Source organism: Varanus komodoensis, unplaced genomic scaffold (genome assembly GCF_004798865.1).
Source record: "Varanus komodoensis strain SLA01 unplaced genomic scaffold, ASM479886v1 scaffold48, whole genome shotgun sequence".
NCBI lineage: Eukaryota > Metazoa > Chordata > Lepidosauria > Squamata > Varanidae > Varanus > Varanus komodoensis.
Genome location: NW_025336059.1, coordinates 4,590,595 through 4,605,568, shown reverse-complemented (window position 1 = coordinate 4,605,568; position 14,974 = coordinate 4,590,595). Strand labels below are relative to the sequence as shown.

The window sequence follows — 14,974 nt, the reverse complement described above, 5'->3', positions numbered from 1 at the left end:
ACCCAGGGTTCTTCTGAGGTTCTTAAGGTGGCTCAGTGAGAAGGCCCCAAGCAGGATAGGACCACAACGGTCCATGCAACTGACGCACACCGCTGCTCTGGAGGCGGCCCCGAGCCGTCCGGACTAGTCTGCTCCTCCAGGAATGTGCCCAGTCCACCCATGAGAGCCGAGGACAACCAGCTCCACAGGGCCACCACGTGCTCTGCAAGGTCCGTCCTTCCACCTGTCCTGGATCTCTATGGGATGACCCAGGGTTTGGCGATCATGGAAGGAGTGGGGAAGGCTCCCCCTCCTGCACACCAAGCGTAATCTTGCACGCCTCTTCCACCTCTCCCAAACCCCGTCCCAAACGCTGCAACCCGTCCCCATCGGGGAGCTACCACAGTCCCTGGATAGTCGGGGGTGCACTGTTCTGCACCACAACCCCAGTGGGAACGTCCTCATTTCGCATTTCACACCTCAGCAGGGAGACGGTGCATGCAGAGCCCCCACGGGGAACAGATGCAGGCCCAGGCAGCCTTCCCCATCTGGGGCTCTCCAGAGATTTCAGCCTCTCCAGATATTTCCACTCATGCTGACAGGATCCGTAGTTCAAAACATCGCAGGGGCACCAAGCCTGGGAAGGTTGGGCTTAGGTTAGGCTAAAAACCAGAAACAGGCTTAGCATCCTGATGGAACGGCAAGCCACTGTTTCTGAGGACAGGGTCTGCCAGGAACACTGGAATTCTGCAGCAGAATGCACTGGGAGACCTTCCCCAGCCTGCCAGCAAACCTTTGTGGCCTCTGTCCCTCGTTTGAGTAGAAACGCACAACAGAACGATCTCTTTCCCTTTGGGCACCATTTCTTCTTCCTACCCCGAGAACAAAAATGGAAAGTAACCAATTTGGGTGCGTCGTGAGAAGGCTAAACTCCCTGGAGAGTCGGGCTGGGGAAAGTTGGAAGCAGAAGGCCCAATATAATATGGGACAGACGGAGCCCGTGCAGGGAGCCCCTGCTTTGAATTTAGAAGAGCTGAGTGTGGCTGTTCGAGAAAGACATTTTGGAGGGCTTCTGTGCATGGAGTCACCTGGAGGCGACTTGGTGGCACATCAACGAGCCCCTTCAACCAGTTAGCCATTACCTTTAACTAAGGTCAGCCATTTGTGAGGCAGATGGAGCAGTGTTTCTACTCCCTGGAACATAGGAATGCATATATTGTATTATATTAGTGACAAACAAGACCTCTCGATAAGCATGTTTCATCCCTGACCACTGGGCAACCTGGATCTGGCTCTAAAAACATCTGGAAAGCACCAGACTGGGGGAGGCTGCCTTGGAGGGGGGAGTTTTTTTATTGATACAAGAATGAAAGAAATGGTGGTGGGCTAAGGCTATCCGGGGGTCCAGACACAGCAAAACGGACCCATTGGGTGAAAGCTTAACTGCCTGTCTGCTTGCTTGTTAATTCATGCTTCAGACATTACGGGGAGACTAAAAGCTGCTCTTTCAGATGAGGGGAAAATTAAAATCCCACAGTTAAGGGGATTAAGTCTGTCAGCTTCAATTAAAGGGATTAGTCCTTACGTCAAGCGGGGATGGTTGGCATCCCATTTAGCCCAGGCGCGGGAAGAGGGAGGCTAGAACATTTTGGGGAGGACTGAAGGAAGCTAAAAGGAAAAGAAACATCTGCAGGCCAGAATTAAAAATAGCCCGGCAGTGACGAATGGCATTCTAAGAAGTTCCCACACGTGTTTGTCAATAATGAAGCCTGCGCATTTGCAGTGAAGGAAGGGAAGGTTTGAGTTTTCCACCCAGCCTAGAAACAGCTGGTACTTCATGGCAAGGACAGAGAACCCTGGTTCTTTCCCATTACATCATTCAAAGGTTGCTTGATCTGGAAAAATTTGGCTGTGGCTAGAGATTTAACACACATGAAATCCAGACGACTTGCTAGCTTCTTGCTCAGCCTTCCTGCATTTCAAGTCCCATCATTCCCAGCCAGCACAGCTAAGCTCATTTCTGGCAATGTTCTTTAAAAGCTCTGAGGGTCAAAGCACACCCTTTGTATGGAAAGTAAATAGAAGTATGTAACGTATACTTTTAACATTAAAATAAAATAAAATAATATTAAAATAAAATAAAAAGTATGTAAAGCAAAAAAAAAAAAACCAATTAGAAGCATGCTTCAATTTTATACCAAAACCACTGACAAGAACATGAACATTCAGGGGGAAAGAGCATTAGGCAATGTGGCAAAATTAAGGATTATTTGTATAGGAATGTTTGTGTTTGAGATACTGTGTTGAGGGAAGGCCACCTTACCTCTCCACTCCCTTGCAAAGTATAAATTTGATTCTAGATTCAACTGGTATCACATCTATTTGGCAAGGTAACAGTCCTTTTTACAAAAACTGCAACAAATTTAAAAAGAGAAAAACAATGCTAGAACACTTTCCCAACATTCTGGAAAATTTGCAACCCCTTTCCATTCAGATCAGCCTCTTCCGCTCTGATGCATATGTTGCTTCTATTTTCAGATTTCTAATATTCTGGAATGCTCTGCCTTGCTGTCTGTCGCAAAGCTTTTCATTTGACAAAATGAGTAATTGTGACTGACGTGCTTTTGAGTGGTGGGGGATGATGGGAGACAGAACTCCAAAATCCCTACAGACTGTAGCTGCGTTAGAAACCAAGTGTAGAATTGGATTACTGACCCTCTTGGGCGCATTAAAAAAAGTGCTTTTTCTTTGCCAGTTTTCCAGGCGACAAAGGCTTATGTAACAGCTGAGGGCGAAGATGCAGGCACGGCCAGAGTCCGTTGCCTAATCGGGGTGATTCTGAAAGCGTATTTTAAACGGTCCAGCTGTCGCGCTGTTTAAATGGCCAGAACTAATTCTGGTTCAAGGGTATCAGCGCTAACACACACATCCGCTGCCACTGCCTTCGTCCCAGGGCAAAATGGAAAAGGCACGTCGGGGAGCCTCTTTCGCCTTTGCAGAACGGCGTTGCTAAACGCCCAACAATGTTCGGATACAGAGAGACCCCTGCAAGTTTCCCGAGGTGCTTTTGGCCCTCTGCTCTGACTCATGCTTGGGTTTCCCTTTTGTGTGGAGATCCTATGTTACTGCTTGTGAAATATGGAGCTATGCCTGCTGAAGTTTCCTTTAGTTGCATCCTTCAGTTTCAGTTTCCTTTACTTAACATAATGTATTGTACATGCATTTTCAGGGACGCCTAGATAATCTGGTTTAACAATTATACTCCTGCACAGAATTCATTCTCCTGTTGCTAGGAGCCAAGCAAAACTTCAGCCTCACTTTCCCCCACCGACTTTTGGTCTGCTCAAAAAGCAAGTCCAAGATTGTTCAGTGGGCCTTAAGTAGAAGAGGCTTCCACAAACAGGTGCCTGCCAGATATTTTGGATTACAGTTCCCATCAGCCTCAGCCAGCCTGACCAGGGGTGATGGGAGCTGTAGCCCAGGTCATTTAGATGGGAACAGTTTGGAGAAGGGCAAGCAAGCTGGCAAGACCTTTGTGCACAGGCAAACATACCTAAAGGATGGCGTAGAGCTACAAGGAAAAAGCAGAATCTCTGCCTGGCTCATTTTCTTGAATTACTGTCTGTACGACTTACCCTAATGCTGGTTTTTGTCCATCAAAGCCGTCCAGCAGCAAGCAGCCGGAGGCACAGAATTCATGTGCCTGGTTGGACAGAAGTAGCTTCCTTAAACTCCATGACTGCTTTCTCAGTTGTACAAAGTTATGCTACTGTTCTGATTTCACTTCCCGTCCCGACCGAGGGCCAGACAGCAGCCGGCAAGAGATCCGTGTCATGCATTCAGCATCACAGAAAAGAGGAAGGGAATTGTGGTTCATTGACAACCCCCAGTGCCTTGAAAACAGACTGGCTTTGTTGTTGTTTTGGATGCAGAAAGTGCAGTGGGTGTTACTCTGTTTCTTGTGAGAGCCGATCCCGGCTTAATGCACCGCAAACTAAGCACAAACCTACAGCAATCTCCTTTCTACCCTCTCCATGAACTTTCTCAGTAAAATATTCTGTGCCAAGCAAAGTTTAGCCTCAGCATACATCGCACCAGCTTAAGATCTGCAAAAACGCAGCACAAATTAGAACCTATTTCATGCATTTGGATCTGCCTACAGGAGGCAAGGGTGTGGGGAAGAACAGGCTGAAAGGATACAGTTCCTTCTCCCCCCATCAGCCTTGGAAAAATCTATTCAACATCCACCTGGCATGGCCTACAGCATATCTTCACAATAAGGACTAGTGACTTGCCCTTTTTAGTAAAATGAACACTGAGATTCTCAAGACGCTGCAGAATCATAACATGCGCATGCCCTGGTCTACACAATCTCCCCAAAAGTATGTTTTCTGAGCGCAAGAAAAAGGGGAAGGTATCCCATGAAGAATTACCTGTTTAATACCAGGTGTTCCTCTTTTCTACCTTAAAAAGTCTTCTCAGATGACAGCCTGCAAGAGGTATGCCTGGACCCTCAATGGGCTCCCCAGGAGTATGGCGATTTACAGTCCAAGGAAGCAGAATCGCCCATTCATAGCTCATCCGTTTTGTTTCCCATCCTCTGAGGGGAACCACCTTGAATTCTTCCAGGGCTCCCCGACAGCAGGAAAGAATATTTTGTTAACAGAACAAGAAAGAAAGAAACGGCATTGTTTTCAGGCTCGTGTTTACAGTAGGAAGGAAACAGGTTCATGTCCCTGCAGAGTATTTAGAGCGTGGAGGAAACAAATCCCAGGAGCATCTTGTTCGCAAGTGGATGCCGGTGTGATTTTTGTCTCTGAGGAAGGCAGCCCCAAAGAGCTGCAACAGAGCTGGGTGGCACCATGGGGAGAGCGGAAACGATGCTGATGCTGAGGTTTCTACGGAAAACAGCAACTAGGAACGGCAGCTTGCAGCCCAGATGAGTTGGATTATCCCCTTGGAGACACATGAAGGCCGCCTAGGTTGGACACAAAGGTGTCAGAATATGGAGCGCAGAGAATGGACCCTCCTGCCAGAGACACACACGTCTTCCTCTTGCCATGTCTGGAGAATCAGCAAGTTTAAGGACAAACGACGCCAGCTTCATTCATTCATTCATTCATTCATTCATTCACCGAGCATCTTCTATCGGTCCTTGGCACGAACCCAAGCCGATCATTCTCCAGATCTCACCCCGTGCCGGTGCAGCGGACTTGCTCGGGCTTGCCGGCGGCGCACGTCGGGAGTGAGCGCAAAATGTTCTCCGCTCGCTTTCTCCAAGGAAGTGAAGCTTCGAACACAGCAAGCCAACACCTCCTCCCGCAGTGAATGACGCCCCGACGGTTGTGGGGGGAAGGGAAGGGCTGGACCGGTGGCGACATGGAGAACAGGAATTAAAACCAGCCAGCCTGCATCTCACATGCAGACTGGGCTAGTGCAGGGGGCAGCCCAAAGGCGGGGAGAGGGAGAGGAAGCCAGCCCTCCGGGAAGGGTCTCTTCGCCACAGTTCACACCCAGAGGCCCCCCTTGCAGGCCATCTCCCCAGCCCCCAATGCTGGAATATCTACCCTTTCCCTGCAACCCCCAAGTCTTTTGGAGACAGTTCCTGCATCCATTCATGGCCAGCACTTTTGCTGGTGTTGGAAGCACTGCTAAGGAGCATTCTAAGAAGCATTGCACGTGGCTGTCCAGAGAGCCCCGCCCCTCCTCCTTTAGCCACACCCCCAGCATTAGCTCCTCCCACCTGCAGCCATGCCACTTCTGGAACTGAATGTTTAGCTCACCACTATTGCCTTTGGGAAGTTTTGCTACTGTGACTTCACTGTTTTTAAGCATCCTAAATGTTTCTGACGCCCTTGGTTTTTTGCAATTTTGGCAAGGCTGTTGTTGTTTTAAATAGTGGTTAAATTCCTAGGATGGCTTTTCAGGACGTAAGGCAGTATAAGCGTTAATCCTAACATGCAGAAGACGATGGAAAGGTAGGTGGTTTTCCATACTATAGACTTTAACAGAGTTTGGTTCCAGTTTGCAGCTTGTGTACAGAACAGTATCAAAGTCAGATCCTTATCTATTTAAAATATTTATAATTGCCCCTAATCCATATAGGATCTCAGAATGATTTCCATAAAGGCAAGAGAATGACAATAAAATCCACAATGGCACTTAGGATATACAGCACAGAAAATATGTCATTAAGCCATTTTAACTATTAAAATACTAGGTAAAGAAAAAGGTGGCATACCAATGTAAAAAAAATGGAACATATGAATGCATCAGCTGGGCTTCTTTTTGGCTTAGTACATTTCTATCCTGCTTTCTTCTCACAACAACCCTATGAGGGAGGGCTAAGCTGAGAGAGGTACTTGCCTCAAGCTCCCTCCATGAGCTTGGTGGCCAAATGGAGGTGCTGACGCAGTTCTCTCCGATTTTAGGACGATGCTTCAGGTTGTCGCTCAGGGGGCAGCCACCTGTCTGGCCAGGGACCTTTCTGCGGCCTCATCCAACCTCCATGTCAAAGACCTGAGGCCCTTCCATTCCTGCACGGTCCAAGTCAACAGCCCTGTCGACTATCTGTAGGAACAAGCAGCTGGCAGAAGCACCCAGCTCCCAAGCCAAACCTGGCAACAAGGTCCAATTTCCCTTCCCGTTCGAGGAAAGCCATGCCAGCCAAGAGGCACTGAACCGACTCTCATGGGGGTGAGAATACCGGAAGGAAAACAGACACGGTTAAGAAGGCAAGCACCTTCCAGCAGATTCGATCGGCTGAAGATTGCACAGACAGTAAGGGGACGGACAGACGGACATGTGACCTTCTAGATGTCAGGCTACGATTCCCATCAGCCCTGGCCTACATGGCTAGTGGGCAGGGATGATGCAAGCTGGAATCCTACCATATCTGGAGGGCTACAGTTTTGCTGTCCAAACAAATATGGTTGCAAGCTGGAATGCACCCTTTCAGTCCCCGAGCTCAGGAGTAATTCAAGCTACAAAGGCAAAAGTAAGGTTTATTTTCTCCCTTCTGCTTCAAGGCCTCCAGCCGCTTTTCTCCTGCATTTCGAGCTTTTTGCTGCAACAACAAGGGCTAGAAGCTTGTTCTGTGTGTTTGTTGTTTCAATTCAGGCCAGCGGCCCTGGCATGAGAGGGAAAGAACCAAGAAAGGGTAGCCTTGCCCATTTTAAAGAAGTGATAAACCCCAACTTTTCAAGACTGAAAAAGATAAATAAAGGGATTGAAAGATAAATAAATTCTCAACCCACTGGCTTTACCCTTGAAGGGACCCCAGCTCAACGACGGCACATGAAGACAAGCTCTGTGACAAAAACCTCTTTTCCCCAGAGATTAAAATTCCACTGCATCAGCACCAGGGCTAGAATTGTTTGAAGTTGCCTCGTGGGTCCGGACCCCAAGGAAAACAAAGTCGAGGGCAGAGCTTCCCCGAAGGAAAAACTGCAAACCGGAGCAGCCAGCACACAACAGTCCCCCCTCGCACTGTTCAAAGGAAGACGTGCCCTTGATAAAAATGCCAAGCCATCAATTCTTTCAGCCTCAATTGAATTTCGAGTCCATCAAATGCCAGCGAGAGCCCACTGCAACAGGAAATTAGATATGCCGGAAAAACCATGCAGGGCTGTCCTTTCGCTCCTGCTCCTTCCTCTGCTTTGCCTGGAAAATAAAAAGGCGCTAGGATGCGCTTTGAAGGGTGTGCCCGGTGTGGGTGATGCAGCAAGTAAAGAGGTGAACAATTGACCTCTATAAAACTGCCTTCGGGTAACGAAAGGAACACCTGTGTGCAGATTAAAAAAAACAGCCTTCCAGATGTGAAGGATTACAACTCCCATCAGCCTCTCATCCAGTTCTGTGAATTTTTCAATGCACCACACCTCCTCTAGTCCCCTGTAGGCTATACTGGTTGTTGGATGGTGGGACTTGTAATCCTACCTATCAGAAGCACAGAAAGTTTTATGCATACAGATGGCTAGGGAAAGCTTTGAGTTTGCAAGAAAAAAGCAGGGTATAAATCTAATAATAATATAGTGTCTGGCTGGTGCTGAGCCATAGCTTTCTTTGTAGTCACACTTAAGTGAATCTTTGATTAACAAATGTTCTCCCCTTGCAAGGAACACACACTTTTTTTCTGCACCAGTTTAGGACTGTGTCCTATGACACAATATGATATTGGAGCAAAAGCTCAGCAGGGCTGAGTCTCCCAAGTTGCGGCACTCCAAGGTGCAGATTTCAGATTCGGAATCAGAAAGGAAGAAAGAGGTGGAGTCAGGACACTTAGCAGAAATGCTAAGGTTGATTAATTTTGAGTTAAGTAAAGCATCTGGTAAGAACCAGACCAGCTCTGGTTTCAAGGGGAAACACAGGGGAATAGGAAGGCCCAAGTGAGAGTGTGTGAACTCTGTGGTTTGATGCCAAGTCAGATAAGCAGACCAGTCTGGTAGCATCCAGTGGCTCACAAGTAGTGCAAACCTCCCTGAGGGTGGAGCAGACTCTGTTTGGTGGCGAAGGTAATTCAGGAGGGTAATTCAGTTTGGACTCAATTCCTGCTGTGGACAGGAACTAACTTCAGAATTAGATGTGGAAAGAGGCTTCATGCCGACAACCTGTATATTACTCACTGTGCACCGCAATGCCAGTTCCAGCCGGCCAGCTTTAACATAATAACAGACTTTTTGCTCTTCTGAGAAGGGAAAAGGAGAGCAAACAAGGAAGAGAGACACCAGCCCTGAACATGCTTGGAAGGAGTGACAAGAAACTCTTCTTCGAGAAAAGAGGGTTTTGGATGTGGTCAACTGAGGTCCTTCTGCACCAGTGAGCAAGCCAGAGAATGAGTGTATATGATTTAAAAACACTTTTCAACATGATACAAGAAGGTAGAAGCAAACACAGCAGAATATGATGGTTTGGCCTCAATCAACCTTCCCCAAAACAAAAAAACTCTCCAGATGTGTTGGATTACAACTCCCATCATCCCTAGTAGGCAGTGGGAGTCGACACAGCCAGAGGGCACTGGCTTGGGAAAGGCTGGCATAAGTTAGCAAAAGAGCTCTCGCCCGGTTTAGAGATGAAAATATATGCTCAGGATTGCTGGAAGTGAAGGTTATCAGGGAAGCTGAAAAGAAAGATAGAAGCACATAAAAATCCATTTCGCGCCGTCTGCCTGAAACGAAGGCTGGGTCGGGATGCTGTGTGCGAGGCAAGCCATTATTCATACTCGATGTAAAGGGTTCCCAAAATAGTAACGAAGATATCAGGTTTGACCCAACCTCTGGTGAGCCGGGAGCGTCGGGGACAATTCCTCTAGGACAATCCGGTGCCACAAGCCCCAGCCTTGAGACTCTCTCTCTTCAAGTCCTTCCAGCCCTGGCTGGAGACAAAGAGGTGCAAGAGCTCAAGAGAGGTACTCATTTTGGATATTTAGCCAAGTTTATGCCTCTCAAACCGTCCTTCGTTTGCGATCAATGCGATCCGGCCGATCCTTTGCCGACCGGGAAGAGGCCAAATTGATAGGACTGCCCAAGTACTGCACCCAACCCCAAATACAGCAGGGGGATCCTGGAAGTGTGAACTTGCTAGACTCTGGCCTTTATCCCTTTTGAAGCATTTTAATCCTACTGCGACCAAAACGGGGAGAGTCTCATTCTTTGCACGGCAGGGAGAGGAATGTTGGATGGTCGGTTAAGCGACCTCCACATGATGCCATACAGACTGTGGGTGGCAAGAGTTGGGGTCTAAGGAACCTGGAGACCCCGGACAGGGGAAGCCTGCTTGAAATCCATAAATCAGGACCCCCGTATGGCAGCTGTAGACCCCTGAAAAACACTTTTTAGTAACCTGAAAACCTGCTAATAACTGATAAACAAACCTGCTCAAAGCTCACATTTGGCAAGACCCATTGCTCCAGGGTAGCCTTTTTGAGCCAGCTGCCTTCTGGCTGCTTTGGACTACAACTCCCATCTGCCTCAACCAGCATAGGCAGTGCTCGGGAATCCTGGAGGCTGTCGCCCAAAACACCGGGAAGTTACCAGATTACAGGAAGCCGCTACACAGTTGGAAGAGAAGTGGGATCCAGAGAATGTCAGTCGTTGGGCGGTTTGGAAACGAAACGAAGGTGTTGCATGAGAGAGAGAGAGAGGAGGAATTGGGGCCTGGCCCACTTTTCTGCCTAGGGCAACTGTTCAGGTTGCCAACTTGTCCGACGTCCGTGCAAGCACCGTTCCAAAGAAAGGCACTCTCTCCCAGGAGCCCCAACTTCTGGGATGGATACGGCCCGCATCTCCCACCAGAACGCCGGCAGGTGATGGAGGCAGGAAGAGAACCAAGGTGAGTCTGGCAAGGCCCGCTAGGGTCAGAGGTGACAGCAGAGGCCACAGCAGGCAAGGACCCAGACACAGGTGACGAGGTCACAGGACCAGAGCTGGGCATACCAGGCTGCCCTCTCTCTCCGTCCCCCAGGGAACTTGCAGATCCCAAACCCCAGGGCCCAACAGACTGGCACCAAGCAAAAGTCTTTTTTTTCTTTTCAAAGCAAATTTCAGAGCCCTGCTCTGCGTGCCTGCACCGATTGCAGAATCTGGGCTGCACTGGTGCAGAATTACAGTCTCCCCATAGCTCCATTTTAGGAGACACACTTGCAAGGAGACATTTGCACCCAGCGCTCTGTTGCTTCCAGATGCTCCCCTCCATCCAGATTACTCTCTCAATTCCCCACTCAAGGCACAGCTTCTCCTTCCAGGGACAGATCATAGGTGTTTATACTTAATCCGTCCTGACATCCCTGCGCCCTACAGAGCGTCAGCTGCTCAGAAGCAGGACGAATCGGGAGCTAACTGCTGCTTTCCACTCTTCAAGCATTCAGAGAGACCTCTTTATTTCAGAAAGGAAGGTATTTGGGTACAACACCACCGACCTCCCAAGTACAGCTGACAAGAGCTTCTGACCACGGTTTGCCATCCAAAGTGTTTTAAGAAGGATGCAAGAGAAATACCCTTGAGGAAAGCACTTAAAAGAAGTTAAATCGAACTCTGGAGAGCCATGTTCTGGGGACATTTATCCATCCAGCTCATGCAGTGAAGCTGGGTGGAAAAAGGCAGATAATTATTTCTTTCTGCTCGAGGCAAAGCCGTTACATGGGGTGGGTTTTTTCCCCGCCATTCCGGAAGTGTTTCCTCCCCCCCCCCAATTGTACAACATTCATTACTACAGATACCAATATAACCAAATCTAACATCCACATCTGCCACAAGCCTCCACCAATCAGCTTCAGGGGATGACTCCGGGTTTGAGTGTTACGGGAAAGGGAGAAAAAGTCCTCTCCATGCCATGCATAATTTAAACACCTCTATTATAGTCAAAGCTATGGCTTTCCTAGTTGCAATGTATGGCTGTGAAAGCTGGACCATAAGGAAGGCTGAGCGCCAAAGGATTGAGGCCTTTGAATTGTGGTGCTGGAGGAGACTCTGCGAGTCCCTTGGACTGCAAGGCGATCCAACCGGTCAGTCCTAGAGGAGATCAACCCTGGCTGCTCTTTAGAAGGCCAGGGACTGAAAATGAAGCTCAAAGACTTTGGCCACCTAATGAGAAGGAAGGACTCGCTGGAGAAGAGCCTGATGCTGGGAATGATTGACAGCAAAAGGGGACGGGACGGCAGAGGATGAGGTGGCTGGATGGAGTCAGTGAAGCAGTCAGCGTGAGCTTAGGGGGACTCTGGGGGATGGTGGAGGACAGGAAGGCCTGGAGGAATGTTGTCCATGGGGTCGCGATAGGTTGGGCATGACTTCGCAAGTAAACAACATTCTATCCCCCTTTACTTAATTTTTTTTCTAAGCTAAATAGTCCCAATCGTAGTAGTTCCCTGATCATTTTTGCTGCCCTTCTCTGCTTTTTTTCCAACACAAGAATGTCCATGTATTGATGACCTCTAACCCCCCAATGCTTTCATCCCCACATTCTAAAATCTAAACCAGGAGCAGAATCCCAAACCCAGGGTCCAAATCTCGCCCTCCCAAGATCACTTGGTGGTTCCCAAGCTTTTGTGCAGGATTTCCCCCCATTCTAAAAGTCTGAAAGGCTGGAAGACAGAAAAAATAAGCTAAAATATGCTTTTTGCTTTCAGCCCCTCTTTTTAGTCTTAGTCCTCTTCCACCACTAGCATATGACCTCCAAGAAATTCTCCAAAAGACAATTTATTCTCAGGAAGGAATGTATTCCTTCAATCTAAACAACATTAGGGGACTGAACTGAGCTGCCATTGCTTAGCCTATTTCCAAGAACTCAAACAAAAACATTTCCAGCTAAAACTTTGAATAAAAAACATTGAAGCCACCCGGACTATGTTTTGTTTCTGAAGCCTATCAGTTGCTTTTAGCTCTGGGGGCAAGAACCAAAACTAGTTCCAGTATTTACACCACACACACAATTGGCAGGGCTTTTTGAATCGGGGTTTACACAACAAGGAGAAAAGGAGGTAGGGTTGGGTCAGATTTTGTTTAGAACGGCTTCTCACAACACTTGTATCACACCACGTCTCTCACCTGCATCTGTTCCCTGCCCACAGCTTTGACAACTAAAAACACAATTTTACACTAGTTTGGAAAGAAGAATGTCCCACAAGTCCCAGCATGGCTGGCTGGGGAATCCTATGAGCTGCAGACCTCTGCCAGCCTAGGTCTGCGTAGGGTTGTGCCTTATGGGTGCATTCCGACACCCATGCTCCTGGGAGTCATGATGCATCAAACACCAACAGCTTCAGTACCTGTGAAGACCCTTTTTTCAGCAAGTCCAACCTCTTCCGTTTCCCCTATCTGCCATTCCTAAAGATGCCTTTGGAATTCTTGAAATTCTAGGCCTCTCTTGAACTGTGTTCCCAAGATCCAAACACAGCAGAAAAATTTCCCAACGTTTTTCACAGAAATCGGCCCATTTCATTAGTTCGTTAGTAAAACAAATGGAATTGCAAATAAATATTTGGCAAGCAGAGCAGAAGCTCACTTGTGTAATGCACGGTTTTGGGTAACACCATGAATGTGAAAGAACGCAGAACGAGAGAGAGAGAGAGAGAGAGAGAGAGAGAGAGAGAGAGAGAGAGAGAGCGCTGTTTATCTTATATTTCAGGGTGATGTGATCACAAACCTGAAGATGCTCCGGTGGCCTCTGTGGAACAACAAAGTTAAACTTTAGAAACAGAGGAGCAAAGAGATGTTTGCTTAGAATGCCCAGTCATTTGCTACAATGAATTAGGCTACACCCCAGCATGCATTTAGAGACAGCAAAGTCCTCTGAACTTGTAGGATTTTTTTCTGCCTAAATGTGCACAGGATTGGACCTCCGCTGAGCAAAAAAAATTCAGTGCCTTTATTCCCCAACCCTTATTTTAGGTGCCATCCACTGTGCTTGCCTGTACACCCCCCTGCCCCCCAAACTCAGAGTGTTGCAGGTATCCAGTCAAGCCAAGAAGAACGAGCAAGCTGGGGCCATTCCTGCATTTCCAGTCACCTGGGGCCATGAATCTTCACTGACTCCCAGCCTTCCCTACCTTGCAGGGCTGTTGTTCAGACAAAGGACCACCTCTGCATTTTTCCTGGCCTACAGACGATACTGCCATGAATTTTGGCTGTCTCAGGTTACACTAAACCTGACGGAGTTTCGCTGCTTCCATCCCCCCCCCCCGCACTGAATCCAGAGTGAACCGGGAACCACAGCCAGTGTGAAAGAGCCACACAGGGCCAAGACAGAGGGAGGAGACTCCAAATTCAGAGCCCCGGCTCCTCAGCTTTTTTCTGAGGTCAGAGCTGGAATTCCAAATTTTCCAACAGCTTCCTAGATAGCATCCAGCAGGGAGCTGAACTTGCTGACCTTACAGGCCTCTTCCAACTCTACTATTCTATGATTCCATGACTGGACTTCCCTTTAAACAGTATTATTATTACTGCTACTACATTGCATTTATATTCCACCTTCTTTCCTCTTCTGAGCATCCCAAAGTGGCTTATATGCCATTAGTTTAAAAAAATGGACAAGCACTCCAGAAAAATATCTATACAGAATGACATTTAAATCAGAAATTATTGTGCTTTCATTCCCCCCCCTTTACCTAATTCAGAACAAAGACAGGGCATATGTGGGGGGGGGGGGGCTTTGCATGAGGCAAGGTCTGATGTTTTAGCTTTGCTGCTTTCTAAACACCACCACTCAGAACGGCTCCCAGAAAAATTTCTTGTGCAAATTGAAAGATTTCTGCAGCAAGCTGACCTGTGCGATCGACACTCACGTTTTCCGGAAAAGTGGTCCAGAAATTCCACGACTGAATTAGACTTCATTATTTGAATGCAGGAATCCACAGGGTCATGTGTGGTACCGAAACTGGAATATGCCACGCTGTTTGCAAGTCGAACGACCCACACGCGACCACAATCCCCGAGAACTATGCTATTGGTTGCAGTATCTTTTTTAGAGGGGACAAGCCCCTTCCCCGAGGGGATTACAGTTCAACATCCGACACACAGGAGAGGGCAGATCCTGACTCCAGGGGGAGACTGCTAGTGTTTTAGTTACCAGCATGTTCGACTTTGTTACAGTAAAACGAGCCCTCGCTACAATTAAACAGTCAGAACGCAACCAAGGAGGCATTGCGGTAGCTGAACGCCGAAGAATCCTGCATCCAGATGCAGCAACGATTATATGGGGATCCTGCCCAAAAACGGGGGCGCAGAGCGGCGGGGAAGCACACGGGGGCGACCAGGAGGATGCGCTCCGCTCCGAGCCCACCCACCCACGCGGGCAACAGGTCTCCCGGGCGCCCGTCGCCGCTCCGCCGAGAGCCAAACGCCCCCGGGAGGAAGCGAGTAAACACCAGAGAACCCACCGGAGGGGCGAGGCGGCGGCGGCCGGCGCGGCGCAGAAGCCCCGGGCTCCGGGGGGCGACGCGGCGGGAAGGCTCCGCGCAGGCCCGGCCCGGCCCGGCCCGGCCCCCCACGCCGGGCCTCGGCCG

At 48.6% G+C, this 14,974-nt stretch overlaps 1 protein-coding gene across 1 annotated transcript in view; it reads right to left on the bottom strand.

Annotated features, from left to right (window-relative positions):
- MIB2 (MIB E3 ubiquitin protein ligase 2) overlaps window positions 1-14,974 on the bottom strand; it is a 58,149-nt gene that overhangs the window by 42,449 nt on the left and 726 nt on the right. The window lies entirely within an intron of this gene.